This window comes from Camelina sativa, chromosome 11 (assembly GCF_030686135.1).
Source record: "Camelina sativa cultivar CO46 ecotype springtype chromosome 11, ASM3068613v1".
In the NCBI taxonomy this organism is placed as follows: Eukaryota; Viridiplantae; Streptophyta; class Magnoliopsida; order Brassicales; family Brassicaceae; genus Camelina; species Camelina sativa.
The window spans coordinates 16,259,889-16,276,195 of NC_141890.1; the positions used below are offsets into that span (position 1 = coordinate 16,259,889).

The window sequence follows — 16,307 nt, forward strand, 5'->3', positions numbered from 1 at the left end:
TTTAAATATATAATAATATTGAAAGAAAATAATTAAAATATATTATTTTGAGCAACACTTTCGTTGCTACCGATAATGATTGTCTTAGAAGGGACTAATAGTGGTGGGTCAATATGTTCATCCCTTTTAAGTGAGGAAATTATTCATAAATATATAGTTCTAATATTTTTGATAAGAAAACTCTTATGGAACCAATGGACCTCTCATCTTTAATAATTTTTCTTCTCTAACTTTGATCTTGGTTTATATAATTTAAATGATTTGAGCTACAAAATAGCCAATAATCAGCTTTCAACTTTTGAAAGCATTCTCTTTTCTTTTACGTTTAATTTAAACAAAAGAGGTATTTTTTTTTTGCTGGAATTCCTCAAACCAATCCTTTTTGTAATACTTAATCTTAGAAAATAAATTTAAGTAGTAAGATAAAAAAAGTATTGCACAGTTCACATTCGATTATTGGCTAGCATTTAGAGTGAGTTCGGCTGTTTCATCATGTGATGATTACAACAAATTGGCTCCTTCTTTTATTATTTTTTTTGAACTTTTTGAAGTCATTTTCATTTTTTATTTCAATAGTATATAATTTGAAATTGCCCACTCTTAATTGTTATTTTTTATGCAGACACTGTTGAAACTACAGTCTTTTGATGAAACCGGAGATGGAAGGTGTCTCAATGGTTATGAATAATCCAAATATAAGCTCTTGTTTGAAGCTGTTGAAGATGAATTGCTCAATGAGATACCCAACATCGCTCCACTTTGAAGATACAAGATAGATACAAAACCGATTTAACTTCTTATATCATATTCTTAGATATATATATATATATATATATATATATATATATATATATATATCAATATATGTAATGTATAAACCACGACTATGTATAGAGATATATTGGCTTAATTTGATTAACTTTAATTAGAGATCTATTTTAACTTAAGTGGTTGAAGTTTGGTTGGAGACTTGGAGTTATATGTCCTTTTATATATAACTACTCGAGTTCTTTAGTGGCTAATCACAGAAATCATTTTGAGTATTACAAACACAAGCATATGATGATATGACCAAAAAATATATGTTGAACAAACTCGAAATCCAAACGATGTCTCTATTCTTTTAATTACAGAAATTGAAACTTCGTACGCTACACCCACTTCGTTCCAACCGTAGTCTCAACCTGAATCCAAGACATTTGTCATTCACAAAGATCGTATGAATTCCAGCATCTTCATGTATAAGAGAGGTAAACATTCTCAATAGGACCACGCCTCAGCTACCTAAATATGCAATTATGTAGCTGGAGAACGGAAAACAAACCTGAGCGATTAAGAAGAAATAATCTTATCTATTCCTCTTTGTGGTATGCAAGAAGCATATGAGAACAGCAGGAACATAAGAGAGAAACAAGACGCACAGTCCGGAGGGATCGGAAGAAAGATCCCATCCAAGAACGAATATTAACCATTCCCGTGCCATCCACGAAACCAAAACATTGAATCTATTTGGGGGTTTAGAGAACTGCCAAGCAAGCAACTGTCAAGGCAAAGGTCATATACGTGTGTTTCTTTTCAGTATCAAGATGGATCAACGAGAGTTGATAATAAGATCAACGAGAGTTGATCAAATATTGTTTTTATACGTTTATGCTCATATAATTAAGGGAATTAGATCTGCCAAGCAAGCGCACCTGGCATGGCAAAGGTCAGATACATACCTTTCCTTTTACTCTATGAAGATAGAATGGAAGCCCAAACAAAAACCTAAGCAAGTGTTAAATCTATGATAACGTTTAATCAGAACATGCTCACAACGGTAAAAAAACAGAGAAACAGAGGAAAAACAGAGTTGTTAATTATTGAAAGAAACCGATACAACTGAGACAACGTTCACGAGAGAACGCAGAATCACTTCTCACCTGCAGAGTCTCGGAAGAGAAGCTCCAACAAAACGATGAGGGAAAGTTCTAGAAAGTACTAAAAAGGTTTACAACTCTGATAAAATGCCTAAAAGATAAAGATGAGCTAACACTGCTCTTATACTGCCACCACACTAACAGCGTTAACCGTTACTTGACGTTGACAGCCTGCAACCTCTGCCACCTGCACACTGCCAGCTTGATTATTCCTTCTTCACGCGCTCGTCACTCTCTTATCCAAACAATAAACCCCATGTGCGCTAAATGCCTCTTTTGCTATATCAAAGCTCCCCTGTTCGAAGAATCTTGACCACAAGGTTCAAAGGTTGGGAACTTGCGCTATAAGTCAAACAAGAACTCCCAAGTAGCTTCGTCTTCCGTTTCATTTGTCCATTGAACCAAGACCTTTGTAACCGCTCGTCCCTGTCGCTTAACCATTTGACGACCCAAGATCTGCACAGGTTCCTTGACACAGATATCCGACACAATAGTTGGGAGCTGGGACGAAGTGGGAACATCTCCAACCGCTGCCTTGAGTTGTGACACATGGAAGACCGGATGAATCAGAGGATGGTCCGGTAACTGCAGTTTGTACGCCACTTTACCACAACGGTCAACAATCTTGTAGGGACCATAATACTTTGGAGCGAGTTTCTGAGTTGAACGCATAACCACAGAGCCTTGGTGATATGGCTGCAGCTTGACAAACACCGACTCACCAATATCAAAGTGCCTCTCAGAGCGATGCTTATCCGCAACATGTTTCATACGGTGTTGAGCTCGCATAAGGTGAAACTTGAGAACCAACAGCATTGATTCACGTTCCTGCAGACTTCTGGCCACAACAGAAACCTTGGACTCACCGGGAATATAAGGAAGATGCACCGGAGGATCTTGACCATAGACTGCCTCAAATGGACTGAGCTGCGTGGAAGTGTGAAAGTTGGTATTATACCAAAACTCTACTAGAGGTAACCAACGACTCCACAGCTGAGGACGTTCACTACACATGCAACGAAGGTAGGTCTCCAAACAACGGTTAACAACCTCTGTTTGTCCATCACTTTGAGGGTGATAAGCACTCGAAAATTGCAGTTCAACTCCCTGTAGCGAAAACAACTCCTGCAAAAAGTTGCTGACAAATACCGTATCTCTGTCACTCACAATAGACCGAGGACAACCATGAAGTCGAAAAACTGTGTCCATGAATGCTTGTGCAAATGATACTGCAGTGTATGGATGTGATAAAGCCATGAAATGGGCTGCTTTAGTCAATCTGTCCACCACCACAAATATCACCGTCTTTCCGAAAGATTCAGGGAGGCCGTCAATGAAATCCATGGACAAGTCAGTCCAAATTGTGTCTGGTATGGGAAGTGGTTGCAGCAAACCCGGATAAGCGGCCGTGTCATACTTGCATTGCTGACATACTGCACAACTCCTTTTCATGTCCACCTGTTCCCGAGCAATGCATCCATTGTAAGATGGTTTTTCGTAACTGAGCATCATTAGGAAATACAATTTTGCTCTTCCACCGTAGAACTGATTGAACCCATGAATATTGTCTTTTTGCTGCAGGATTAGCCTTTAACTCGGTTATCAACTGTTTGAGTTCTGGATCCTTCTCATAATGAGCTTGAATGTCTTTCATGAGATCACACTCCAGGACTGACATTGCCATATGTAACACTTCAGCTCCCTCTAACCTTGACAAAGCATCTGCTGCTATATTGTCTTTTCCCTGCTTGTACTGAATTTCATAGTCAAACTCCAACAGCTTAGGTAACCATTGTTGCTGAATGGGTGTGTTCAACCTCTGCTCCAAAAGGTACTTCAAGCTCCGCTGGTCCGTTTTGATAACAAAGTGATTTGGCAAAAGATAATGTCGCCATTTCTGTACCGCAAAAACCACTGCAAGCAACTCCTTTTCATAGATCGACAAGTTCAGCTGTTTACCTTTCAAATGCCGACTGATAAAGGCCAAAGGGTGGCCATCCTGCATTAATACAGCGCCAATACCGGTGGAACAAGCATCTGTTTCCACCAAAAACGGCTTGTTAAGCACTGGAAGTGCTAGAACTGGAGCCTGACTCAAAGCTGTCTTCAAGTTTCCGAAAGCTTCCAGTGCCTCTTGAGACCATAAGAACGAATCCTTCTTGGTCATGGCAGTCAAAGGACGAGCAATGGTACCAAACTTTTTGACAAAACGTCGATAGTACCCTGCTAGACCGAGAAACCCACATAATTGTTTTAGATTCGAGGGTACTGGCCAGTTTGCAACAGCGTTGACCTTGGCAGGGTCTGTAGATACCCCACCAGCAACAATAAAATGCCCCAAATACTCAACTCTATCTGTTGCAAACGCACAGTTGCTTTCCTTGGCAAAGAGTTTATTTTGCCTCATTGTCTAAAAGACTTGCTGCAAGTGGTTGATGTGATCTATCAGATAGGAACTGTAAATCAAGATGTCGTCGAAGAATATGAGGACAAACTTGCGCAAAAACTCCCTAAACACATCATTCATCAATCCTTGGAACGTAGCCAGTGTGTTAGTTAAGCCAAATGGCATTACCAAATATTCATAATGTCCACTGTGTGTTTTGAACGCAGTTTTATGAACATCCTCTGGCTCCATACGAACTTGGTGGTACCCTGCTCTTAAGTCGATTTTAGAGAACACAGAAGAACTCCCCAACTCGTCCATTAAATCCTCAATGAGTGGAATTGGAAACCTGTTTTTGATGGTAAGAACATTGAGTCCCCTGTAATCCACACATAGTCTCCAAGTATCGTCCTTCTTCTTGACCAATACTACGGGTGAAAAAGGGCTAGCACTAACTCGAATGGTACCAGCAGAGAGTAACTCCTTAACCATCTTTTCAATCTCATTTTTCTGGTACACCGCATATCTGTAAGGACGTTGATTAATCGGGTCGCTACCCTCTTTTAAAACTATCTTGTGGTTATGCCCATCACGAAAAGGTGGTAAAGCTGTAGGTTCTTCGAACAAATCTGCATATGTGGTCTTTAACTCTATGATAGCTGTGTTATCAGCATTGTTACGTTGACTTAGCTCCACTGCATAAACCATGGCCTCCTCTTGCTCAACTATTTCCTGAGCATAGATCATCGAGATTTGTATCGCCTCCTCATGATTCTTGTTAAACTTGATGGCCTTAACTGTTCTCACCGACCCTTGTTTGATTCCATGAAGAAGTATTTTCTGATTCTTCCACCAGAATCCCATTTCTAACTTCTGCATGTTCCACGTCGTGTCTCCTAATGGTGCTAACCATTGAACCCCTAGCACCACATCGCAACCTCCCAAAGGAATGATCATGAAATCATCTTGAAATTGTGTACCCTGAAAAGACCACTGAAATTGAGAGACCTTCGCTTGTACCCCCAACTTACTTCCATCAGCTACTGCAACTCTTGAAACACCTGCAGATTATACTTTTACCCCTAACTTCTTTGCTGCACTGGGATCCATGAAATTGTGTGTAGATCCCGTATCAAGGAGTATGAATAACACCTTTTTCTTGTGAACTCCCTTCACCTTCAAGGTTCTGTAATCCGAAATCCCAGCTACTGCACTAATTGACACCATTGGCATGTCTTTATCTTCCTCGGTTACCATCAGTTCACCATTTCCCGTATCACCCTCATCCTCTTCTTCGACTTCAATCATGAAAACTTATGACTTCTTATGCTTGAGATAGTGGTTTGGGGTATACTTTTCATCACAGATATAACACAATCCTTTTGCTCTCCTAGCATTCATTTCCTCTTGAGATAAAAATTTCCTCGCCGGTTTATGAACATTAGACCCCACATTTTCTGCTAGATTCTCTTTCTTACTTTGAGTCGACTGTTTTGTGACTGTGATTGTGCTTCCACCATGAAACTGCTTAGTATTTGATCCACCAGACGTAATACCTTTCGATATAGGATGAGCCTTCTCATAGAGACGACCAAGCACAAAACATTGGCGAACGGTCTGTGGTGAAAACATTATGATATGCATCTGAGTATCAAGACGAAGGCCTGCAAGATAAGAACGCACCAAATAATCTTCTGAGAGAGTAACTCTCGTACGAATCAAATCAAACTTCTAGTGATAATCCACTATTCCATCAGTCTCCTGCAACGCTTTCAACTCAGCAATCGGATCTTCCAACACATCAATGAATCTTTCCTTCATTAATAACTTGTACGACGACCAATCATTCAAAAGGTGTTTGTACCAACGCATGATGCCAAACCGATGCGTGACTATCAAAATGCATAGTGGCCATACGAACCTTTGAGTCGTTTGGTGTAGCATCGAGAACAAAATAGTCTTCCACCTTACAGATCCACTCCGAGAAATGTTCTCCATCAAAACGGGGAAAATCCACACGCCCTAAATGAGTCACTCCTGAGTAATGACCAGCCCCCGCTGATCTTCCACCGCGTTGTTGACCAGAAGCACCTCCGCTTCCCTCTGGCAACGCCGACACCGCCAAGGGACTACACTCTCCATGAGATTTTCTCGAGGAAGCTGGTGGACCCGGTATCAACCTGATCAAATGCATCATGTCAGCCATATTCTGATCCATCCTCTTATCTTGTGCTTCAATCGCTCGTTCAATCGCATGAGTCCGGTCAAGAATGGTTCTCGCGTCACCGATCGTCTCACTTTCCCCTTCCTGAACTTCTTCCCCAACCAGATCCTGCCGATTAATCTGAGAACTCGTCTCCACACCCATTATTTCCGAGGTTCGACTTCGCTCTGATACTAATGATAACGTTTAATCAGAACATGCTCACAATGGTTAAAAAACAGAGAAACAAAGGAAAAACAGAGTTGTTAATTATTGAAAGAAACCGATACAACCGAGACAACGTTCACGAGGGAACGCAGAATCACTTCTCACCTGCATAGTCTCGGAAGAGAAACTCCAGCAAAACGATGAGGGAAAGTTCTAGAAAGTACTAAAAAGGTTTACAACTCTGATAAAATGCCTAAAATATAAAGATGAGCTAACACTGCTCTTATACTGCCACCACACTAACAGCGTTAACCGTTACTTGACGTTGACAGCCTGCAACCTCTGCCACCTGCACATTGCCAGCTTGATTATTCCTTCTTCACGCGTTCGTCACTCTCTTATCCAAACAATAAACCCCACGTGCGCTAAAATGCCTCTTTTGCTATATCAACTATGGGGATAGATTCAAGATATCAACGAGATTTGATAGTTAAGAGCATCAACGAGAGTTAGTTGATTAGGATCAACGAGGGTTGAGCATCAACGAGAGTTAGTTGATTAGGATCAACGAGGGTTGACCACTGGATCGTATCAACGAGGGTTGAACATTGGAGGATCAACGATGGTTGATTAGAATCAACGAGGGTTGATCACAGAAGTATCAACGAGAGATGATCAGGATCAACGAGAGTTGATCAGGATCAACGAGAGTTGTTTAGAATTAACGAGGGTTGATCATTGGAGTATCAACGAGGGTTGATCAGGATCAACGAGGGTTGTTCTGGAGTATCAACGAGGGTTGATTAGAATCAACGAGGGTTTATTATAATCAACGAGGGTTAATCACAGGAGTATGAATGAGGGTTGATAGGATGTTGTGTTTCAGTGTTTGTCGCAGTACGCTCATAATAATCCCTACAAGATATGTATAAGACCGGAAATATTGAGAAACCCTAGGTATATAAAAGAAGAAAAGAAGAAGAAGAAAAAAAGCCTAGATACATAACTAGAACCACATACCTCGATGACAAGCCAAACCTGTTAGAAGATGATCGGTCAGACAAGGAGCTTCGAAGGGTAATCTGCAGAAGCTACAAAAAATAAAACAAATCTACACAAGAACTTACTTGGTCATAATTACAAACCAGACTCACACGAAAATACCATGATCCATCCTTTTTACATTACAAGTTAACACACCGACTTCTTACTGTTGATCAGCAATGTTTGATTTGATATAGATCATGGTATTTTCGATGAAGAGGATCAACTAGCTAGATCTGATATATGAAGAGGATATAGATCATCAACCACATCTATCTTAACATTTTAGGAGTATATTTTTGTGTCATCCTCTCTTATCTTTGTATCCAAACAATCATAACAAAATTTCTTTACAATCCTTACAATCAAACACAATCATTTCTTAATATGCTAATATTAATTTCCTAAAATCTATCTACCTAATTTAAATCAATATCTTAGATTAAAATATAATTCTCCTTTCACTTTTATTTAATCTTATATTTAATTATTTGAATTACTATTTAATACATAATGTTAATAAAATTTTAGTTTTTTTTTTCAGCATATGATGTGATTTGAATTTTTATAAACGAAGATATATTTTAAAAATTATTTTAGGTTTTTTGTAACCAAAAAAATATATTCTAATATAGATTATTTTACATTTGAGTTATTTTAATATATAATGAATATTTACACTTAATCCATATATTAGTTAAAACGAGAAATCATATTGAAAAAATGGTATAATATTCGGGTTATAACAAAAGCCAATAAAATCCATAATAATTATCAATATACAAGTATATTTGTTAACATGGATAAACACACAAATACGCATTTATAACGATTTCAGTCACAAAATCCGGTTTTGGTAAGATCTTTTTAAATAAAGAAAAGAGTTAGGCGGTTTTAGTACTAAACATTAATCATGAAATCGTAATTCAATAAATATTTCTCTCATTTCTTAGCTAAAGATTGAGAAAATATAGGAAACATAAAATTTGCTAGACTAACATTCCTTATCTAAATATGTTAGGCTTGCTCACCAATTTTCTCTCGATTTGCAATCATACCTAACTGGCATCATCAAAGATCTTTATAAAAAGCCTGTCAATAGAAGGTAGAAAAATCATTTGAGCAAACACAATTTACTTATAGCAATCCATAATAAACTTTAAGATTTCAATGGCTGCCTCATTTGCTTACCTATGAGATTGGTGTTAGCGAAAGTGATTGGTGTTAGCCGATGAAAAAGCATATCTCTGTCAACACTTTATTTCTGTTTTCTCATGTATAAATATATCATTATATGTTATATATATATTAACTACTAATAGCACTTCTTCCTTTCTGAAAAACTTAGGGTTTTTAGGAGTTTTTTTATAATTATTTATTCTCAACAAAGAGGCAAGATTGGAACACCAACAACTAATGTGGTGTTTAAACATGTCTTTCAGAATCTGGAGAACAAAGATGTTGAATAAACATATTTCCACTTATATATCATCCAGATTGTATACATATTTCTACTTAAAACTTATCTTTCTCTCCATACGTTGAGTTTGTACAGAAAAGTAGAAGTAAGGTGGGGTTATTGGTTCTATGATTTTAGTGGATTTAGAAATCCAAACAAAAATCATGTGTTATTCAATCATTGATTTTAAAATACTTATCCAAATTTTGTGTTATTGGTTATATGATTTACAAATACTTTTTAAAATCTCATGTTATTCATTTAATGATTTGTTTTTGGATTTCAAAATCCACATTATGTTTTAAATGGATTTACATGGATTTGAAAGGGTAAAATAGAAGGATTCAAATCCAAGGATAAAACATGTTATTTCAAAATCCATATGTTTTGATTTCCATTATTTACAATTCTATATAGATTTACAAATCACATCACCAATAACACCTCCTAAGAGAATGTTAGACGATTCCTTAATTAACTATGTCTTTGTCAACCAAACTTCGTCTTATTTAACTCTTTCATCCATTTTATGTTAATAATACAGTTAGATTACTGAACTTTTACAAAAACTAATAACGTGATTTTTTTTTGGGCACAACGTTACAGAATAGATTGAGATATCTATTTCAATATCAACCTCTTATTCACATAAATCGAAGAGTTAAAAATTTAAAAATCAATCTATTTTACATCCAGAACAAAATATTGATTTTTACTCTAGAAGTAAAATCAGTTTGTGATTCTGATTGTTCCACGCTGTACTCCGCTCTCTTTGTTTGGACAAATGAAGAGTTTTCAATTATAATACTCTATATTATCATATTTTTTTATTGTTAATTCTCTTGCATTAAGTTTCTCTCCTTCCTTTTAAAAAAAAATAAAAATACTTTTAATAAACAACTATTTACACACTTCATGGTAATTTCGTGTTATAAGGATATACAAAAAATCTCTTCAAATTAAAACATTACCTAACATTAAAATATAGTCCTTCACATACTATTATTTTCAAATTACTAACAATTACTTCAAAATTATGAAAAAAACATATTTATCTGCCAAACTCAAACAAAATTATATACTACAGTTAAACAATTATAATTAACAATTTATTTAAATACCGCTATATCTTTTAATTATACCAGATATAATAGTTTTATAATTTTCGAAAACTTAAAATGTTATAAACATTCAAACTTACAAAAATGTGTAAAATATCATATGGGTGAAATAATGGGACGGATTTGGATCAACATTCATATAATTTTAATTTAATTTGGTACTACCACACGGGTAAATAATTTTGTCTGATGAAATCTTACTCTTTTTATAAGTAAGACTCACGTACATTTAATAAAATATACTGTTAATTATTACAAAACACCAATATATATACAATAACACTGTAATATTTATATTAAACCCCAATCTACTTTAAATATAAAATTATAAAAATTAGATATAATAATAAAATGAAAAACGTAAAAATTGTCCTGTGATGTACCACAGAGTAAATCCTAGTTATATATATAGAGAGAGGGAGCAAAAAACATAATCCCAAATTGGTTTCGGATTGAGGAGAGATCCTAAGGTTGTTATTAAGTGTTAATTAATCGACGGTGCAGATCAAACACAATTAGGAAAGGCGGTGAAAAAAACACAAAACAAAAGTCGGTTAAGAAAATCTCATGCTCTTGAGATTGGTTCGGTTAACTTTGGTTAGATATATCATCTTAGCAATCCGGTTTAGCGTTGGGTCCCATTCGAATATGAGCTTTTTCATAAGAAAATTCAATACCAATATAGTAGACACAGAAACTTCTAGGTTCTTCTCTGAAAGGAACATCTCTAGATCATGTGCAGCGTAAGATCAAATGTTCTCTCTTTATTTAAGAATCTGGATCACAATCTATAAATGCGCCAGGAACGTGCCAATTACAACGTACTCAGAACATAAAAAAAAAAAAAAAAAAAACAGAAACCATTTTTCACATTATAACTCTACCAAGACGAACAGAATGATTAAAAAAAAAATTCTGTCAGGCATTTAAACAAACAGTGCGCAAGCATGTAAGTTAACCAAGGGAGAATCATCAAAAACACTTAATTAGTTATCTGAGATATATGAGAAAATAAGTAGTAGGCTAAAACTAAAATTATAGCCAGCATTTTGATTAGTTCAATTAGATACCCAGCATCGCTCCACTTGGAAGATACAAGATACAAAGACCAATCAACTTCTTATATATTTTTCTAATATTCTTAATTATATATATGTAATGTATAAACCACGAATATACAGAGATTGGTTTCGTTAACTTGGTTACAGATAGTTCTTGTTGATGACTTCTGGTTATATATTATAGACTATGCATATTGTAATTGAAGTTTTATGTCCTTTTTATAAAACTATGTACTCGGGTATATATGTCTTTAATGGCGCCTAATCTGGTCTGTTTGAAATTTGGTAGCTAGCCAGAAAAAGTAATCATAGAAATCATTTGAGTATTACAAACACAAGCATATGACGATATGACCAAAAAAACAATATGTTGAAATTTTAAAATCCAAACGATGTTTTTCCATGAATCAATGGAAATTGAATTTGGTACGCTACTACATCCACTTCGTTCCAATCACCACAACCTGATCCTAGACATCTTCTCATTCACAAAGATCATATTCCAGCATCTTCATGTATGAGAGATGAGAGGTAAACATTCTCTCCATAAAAATTGATCCATGATTCTGACACGAACTAGCGCTATATCTATGCAATTATGTAGCTGGAGAAGGAAAAAAAGGCAGGAAAATAAGAGAGACACACAGTATAGGGAGAGGGAGATCCAGGAAAAGAATGAATATTACCAATACCGTGCGATCCAAGAAACCAAACTTTGAATCTTTTTTTTCTTTTCTTTTATAGGGTTTCTAGACCTGCCAAGGAAGCGCACCAGTCATGGCAAAGGTCGTATGCATCCCCTTCTTTTTCAGTTTGGAAGCCCAAACAAGAAAGTAAATCTATGGAGATAGATTCAAGTTCCTTCTTTTTAAAAACTCAACGAGGGACGTTGATTAGAATCAACAGAGTTGATGGTTATAGGGCCAACGAGAGTTGATGGTGAGAGGGCCAACGAGAGTTGATCAGATGCTCCACTTATATACCCGTAGGCTCGCTTATTATTTAGGGTCTTCGACTTGCCAAGCAAGCGCACCTGTCATGGCAAAAGTCAAAAACAACCCCACCCAATGCAAGAACCTTGCTTCTTTTATCAACAAGGGTTAATGGTGAGAGGGTCAACGAGAGCTGATGATATTAGAGCATCAACGAGAATTGATTAGGATCAACGAGGTGTTGATGATGAGATCAAGAAGAGTACTTGATCGTGAGAGCATCAACGAGAGTTGATTAGGATCAACGAGGTGTTGATGATGAGATCAAGAAGAGTACTTGATCGTGAGAGCATCAACGAGAATTTATTAGGATCAACGAGGTGTTGATGATGAGATCAAGAAGAGTACTTGATCGTTAAAGCATCAACGATAGTTGATTAGGATCAACGAGTGTTGATGATGAGATCAACGAGATCAGTTGATCGTTAAAGCATCAACGAATATTGATGATGAGATCAAGGATTGATCGTTAAAGCATCGACGAGAGTTGATATCAGATGTTGCGTTTGTCCCAGCACGTTCATATATATTGATCCCTACAAGAATACGAAACAGATCGAGTCAAGTTTACAAGATATATATGTATAAGCAGAAGACTCGAGATATTTAGAAACAGAGTAACAACGAAACAGAGAAACCCTAGTCTCGCATGTAAGGAAAAATATAATACTCCTAGACATAGAAGATAAGCCAAACCCTAACAAGAAGAACATCGACTTCTGGTTGTTAATCAACGAGGGTTGATCATGGAGATCAACAACGCGAGTTGACAACGAAGATCAACAACGAGAGTTGATTAGATATTGATCAACGAGGGTTGATAATGGAGATCAACGAGGGTTGACATGAAGATCAACGAGAGTTGGCAACGAAGATCACAACGAGAGTTGATTATATATAGATCAACGAGGGTTGACTTGACAATGAGGATCAACGAGAGTTGATGAATTAGATGATGTTATTTGTCACAATATATATAGAGAGAGCAAACCCCATAATCCTAGTTGATTTAGGAAAGATCCTACGGTTGTTATTTATTCTCATGTTAAGTAATCCACGGTACAGATGAAACACAATGAGGAAAAGTCGGTAAAAAGACAAAACAAAAGTCGGTTAATATAATACAAATCTGTGCCCTGAGATTGGTTCGGTTAACTTCGGTTAGATAGCATATTTCTTATCAATCCAGTTTGACCTCGATCACGAAAGAGAAAAATAAAAAACACTAGCAATAATATTTCACATGCAGGTGGAGAAGATCATTACATTCACAAAGATCACAAGGTAGGTTTTCATATTTTGGTACGAGTTGAGAGAGTAACCAACACACATTAACTAAAGATTAAGTTATATAGACATAAGAGATTGCCCAAAAACCCCACACACCACATGAAGAAATGATAGCAGATCACTCTTCAAAGATTGGTCCAAGATAGTCACCTTCCAAGCTAGCCAACGCCTGAAACTCTCTCTCTGCCTCCATCCACTTGGTCCCAAGCACCACGACCCTCACTGTAGCCTCAACCTGGATCCTAGACATCTTATCATTCATGAAGATCGGGTTCTCTCCTGGGATGTACTTGTAATCCGGCATCTTCGTGTATGAGAGGTAAACATTCTCGATAGGACCACACCTCATGAACACACCGTGCTTCAACACCTTGTGCACCACACCGTGAATTATCTCTCCTTTAAAGATCTTGAAAGTCATTCCGCTGAACATCACCGGGAACAGAACTTCACCCGTGTGCTCCCTGATTTTGCCTTCTCCAATCTTGTCCAGAGTTGTGACTGCCACGTAGTAGCCAAGCTCCTTGGTTGCTTTCTTTGAAGCAAATGCGTCTAGTAACTGGACTAGTATAGCCCTCTTTAGAATCAGCCCTTTTGCGTCCATGTTTTCAGCTGGAATCATCACGTTCCACGGTAACTGGACTTTGAGAAACATGTTTCAACCTTCAAAACCAAACCAAAAAAACAATTGTCAAACAGTTACATAAGGAACATGCTGCATATACCTATCATCACATAACATTTTTCTCAAAGGAAAGAACAGAGAAAGACTCTTGACAAAATCAGAACAGAAAGAAAAGATAGTAGACAGAGACTTTCTAGGTTCTTCTCTGAAACGAACTTCTATGTTTACGAATCATCATCAGCAACCTACGATCAAATGTTCTGTCTTTATTTAAGAATCTGGATTACAATAAAAATGCACTAGCAACATACCAATTCCACCTATCAACAGTACTCAGAGCATAAAATCAGAAACCGATATCACATTATACCTATAACAAGACTAACAGAATGATTAAAAAAAAAAAGTGAGCTTTGACTATAAAATAAACTTCAGTCAGGCATTTAAACAAACACTGTGCAGGCAAGTACCCAAGGGAGAATCAACAATAATTCCATCAAAAGCTAACAAATTTACAAGAAATGAAAAGACCCACAACAGCTTTGATTTTGCAATTTACGACTAAGTACTCAGACGATCAATTTTTTTCTACATTTTCTCTAGCAACCTACAATGTCTTGAGAAAATAGTTGAGAAAATCGGAAGAGTAAAGAACCCTTACCTTTGTTTTAGATTCCGAAGGTAGGAAACAAACGAGAATCGAGCAACAGAGAGAGTGAGACTGATTTTGAAGAATCAATAACAAAGCGAGGCGAGAGAGACAGAGAGAGAAGAGAGACGAGCCGAGACAAGACGCTCTCAACTCTTAAGACTTCAATAATTTGGTTGTTTACAAGTTAATGGGCTATAAAGGCCCATTATTATTGACCCATTAATATGCAATTTTTTTCACCTGAACGTAACGTTTAAAATCAAATAAAAGATTTTTTGTTTTTCTTAATGGAAGAATAAATATTAGGATGATTAACCTTTGAATCCTATACTGAACTATCTCAATAGGTTAATCTCTACTTTACTTCTAAGGATTGGCTTCTATATAGTGCATGCTTGTATCTTAGGTGATAGATTTGTGCAATTCTTCTATTATAATCTGGCTTTTTATTTAAATTAATCCCAACAGACGAAATAAATTCACAAATATATATATATTATACTAGATAAGGCCAGTATTAATATGCGGGTAAAAAAAAAAAATAAATCGATAATAATTCAAATATAAGTGATTATTTATATATTTTAATGATTTTTTAAAAACGAATTTGAATTTCGCTATATCTATTTCTAATACAATTTAACTATTTGCTCCATCATAATAAACTATATTTTAATTTTTACATATTTTATCATAAATAGTTACAAACTTATATTAAACACAATCTATGCATATTAGTCTATATCATAATAAGAATTGTAATATTTGAAATTAACAAAAATTAATTCTTTAAAAAAACCACTAAATTTTTTAAAAAACCAACATTGGCTAAGATATTTTTATATATATCGTTGTCGTATGTTAAAAAAGTAATATATATATATATATGCATAATACGTTATCATATGATTGAGTTACATAAACACACACATATATAAATTAGCTTGGTCTCATAATAAAAATGTTGAAAATATGGGATCGTTTATACAATTTTTGTGTATTTTTACTTTATAATATGAAATATCATAATAAGAATAATAAAACCCCATAAGAAAAAAATAATAACTTTACCAATATAACAAAGTTGTTAGGTGAGAAAATATTAGATAATTTAGTTGTTGGATAGAGATGAGTCTTTGTAATCCGTTTTCTTTTAAGAATAATAATTTACTATTAAATATTCTATGAATTAATTGTATATCCTTAATCTATTTTCCATTTTTAAGAATAAAGGTAATCTTTTTCTTTTTTAAAAAAAAACCAAAGTTTATATAATAAGATATGTAAAGTTGTTTCCTGTAAATTGATTAATATTTGTTATATATATTTGATTAATATATATGTAACAACAATTAATCATATTATATGGAAATCTATTTTCTGTTTC

At 35.6% G+C, this 16,307-nt stretch overlaps 1 long non-coding RNA gene and 1 pseudogene across 4 annotated transcripts; both read right to left on the minus strand.

The window, feature by feature from the left end:
• Positions 1–11,651: 11,651 nt before the first annotated feature.
• On the minus strand, positions 11,652–13,298 carry LOC104723722 (uncharacterized). 3 transcript variants are annotated; one of them, XR_015573059.1, is made up of 4 exons: positions 13,050–13,298; positions 12,560–12,889; positions 12,048–12,394; positions 11,652–11,965 (listed from the first exon to the last, which is right to left on the minus strand). It is a non-coding gene; the product is annotated as an uncharacterized LOC104723722 (long non-coding RNA). The 3 variants fall into 3 exon arrangements; XR_015573060.1 differs by having other exon boundaries at positions 12,054–12,889; XR_757407.2 differs by having other exon boundaries at positions 12,048–12,889.
• A 271-nt stretch (positions 13,299–13,569) lies between these two features.
• On the minus strand, positions 13,570–15,091 carry LOC104723721 (DNA-directed RNA polymerase V subunit 7 pseudogene; annotated as a pseudogene). Its single transcript, XR_015572102.1, has 2 exons — positions 14,930–15,091; positions 13,570–14,306 (listed from the first exon to the last, which is right to left on the minus strand). The product of XR_015572102.1 is annotated as a DNA-directed RNA polymerase V subunit 7 pseudogene (transcript).
• Positions 15,092–16,307: the final 1,216 nt, after the last annotated feature.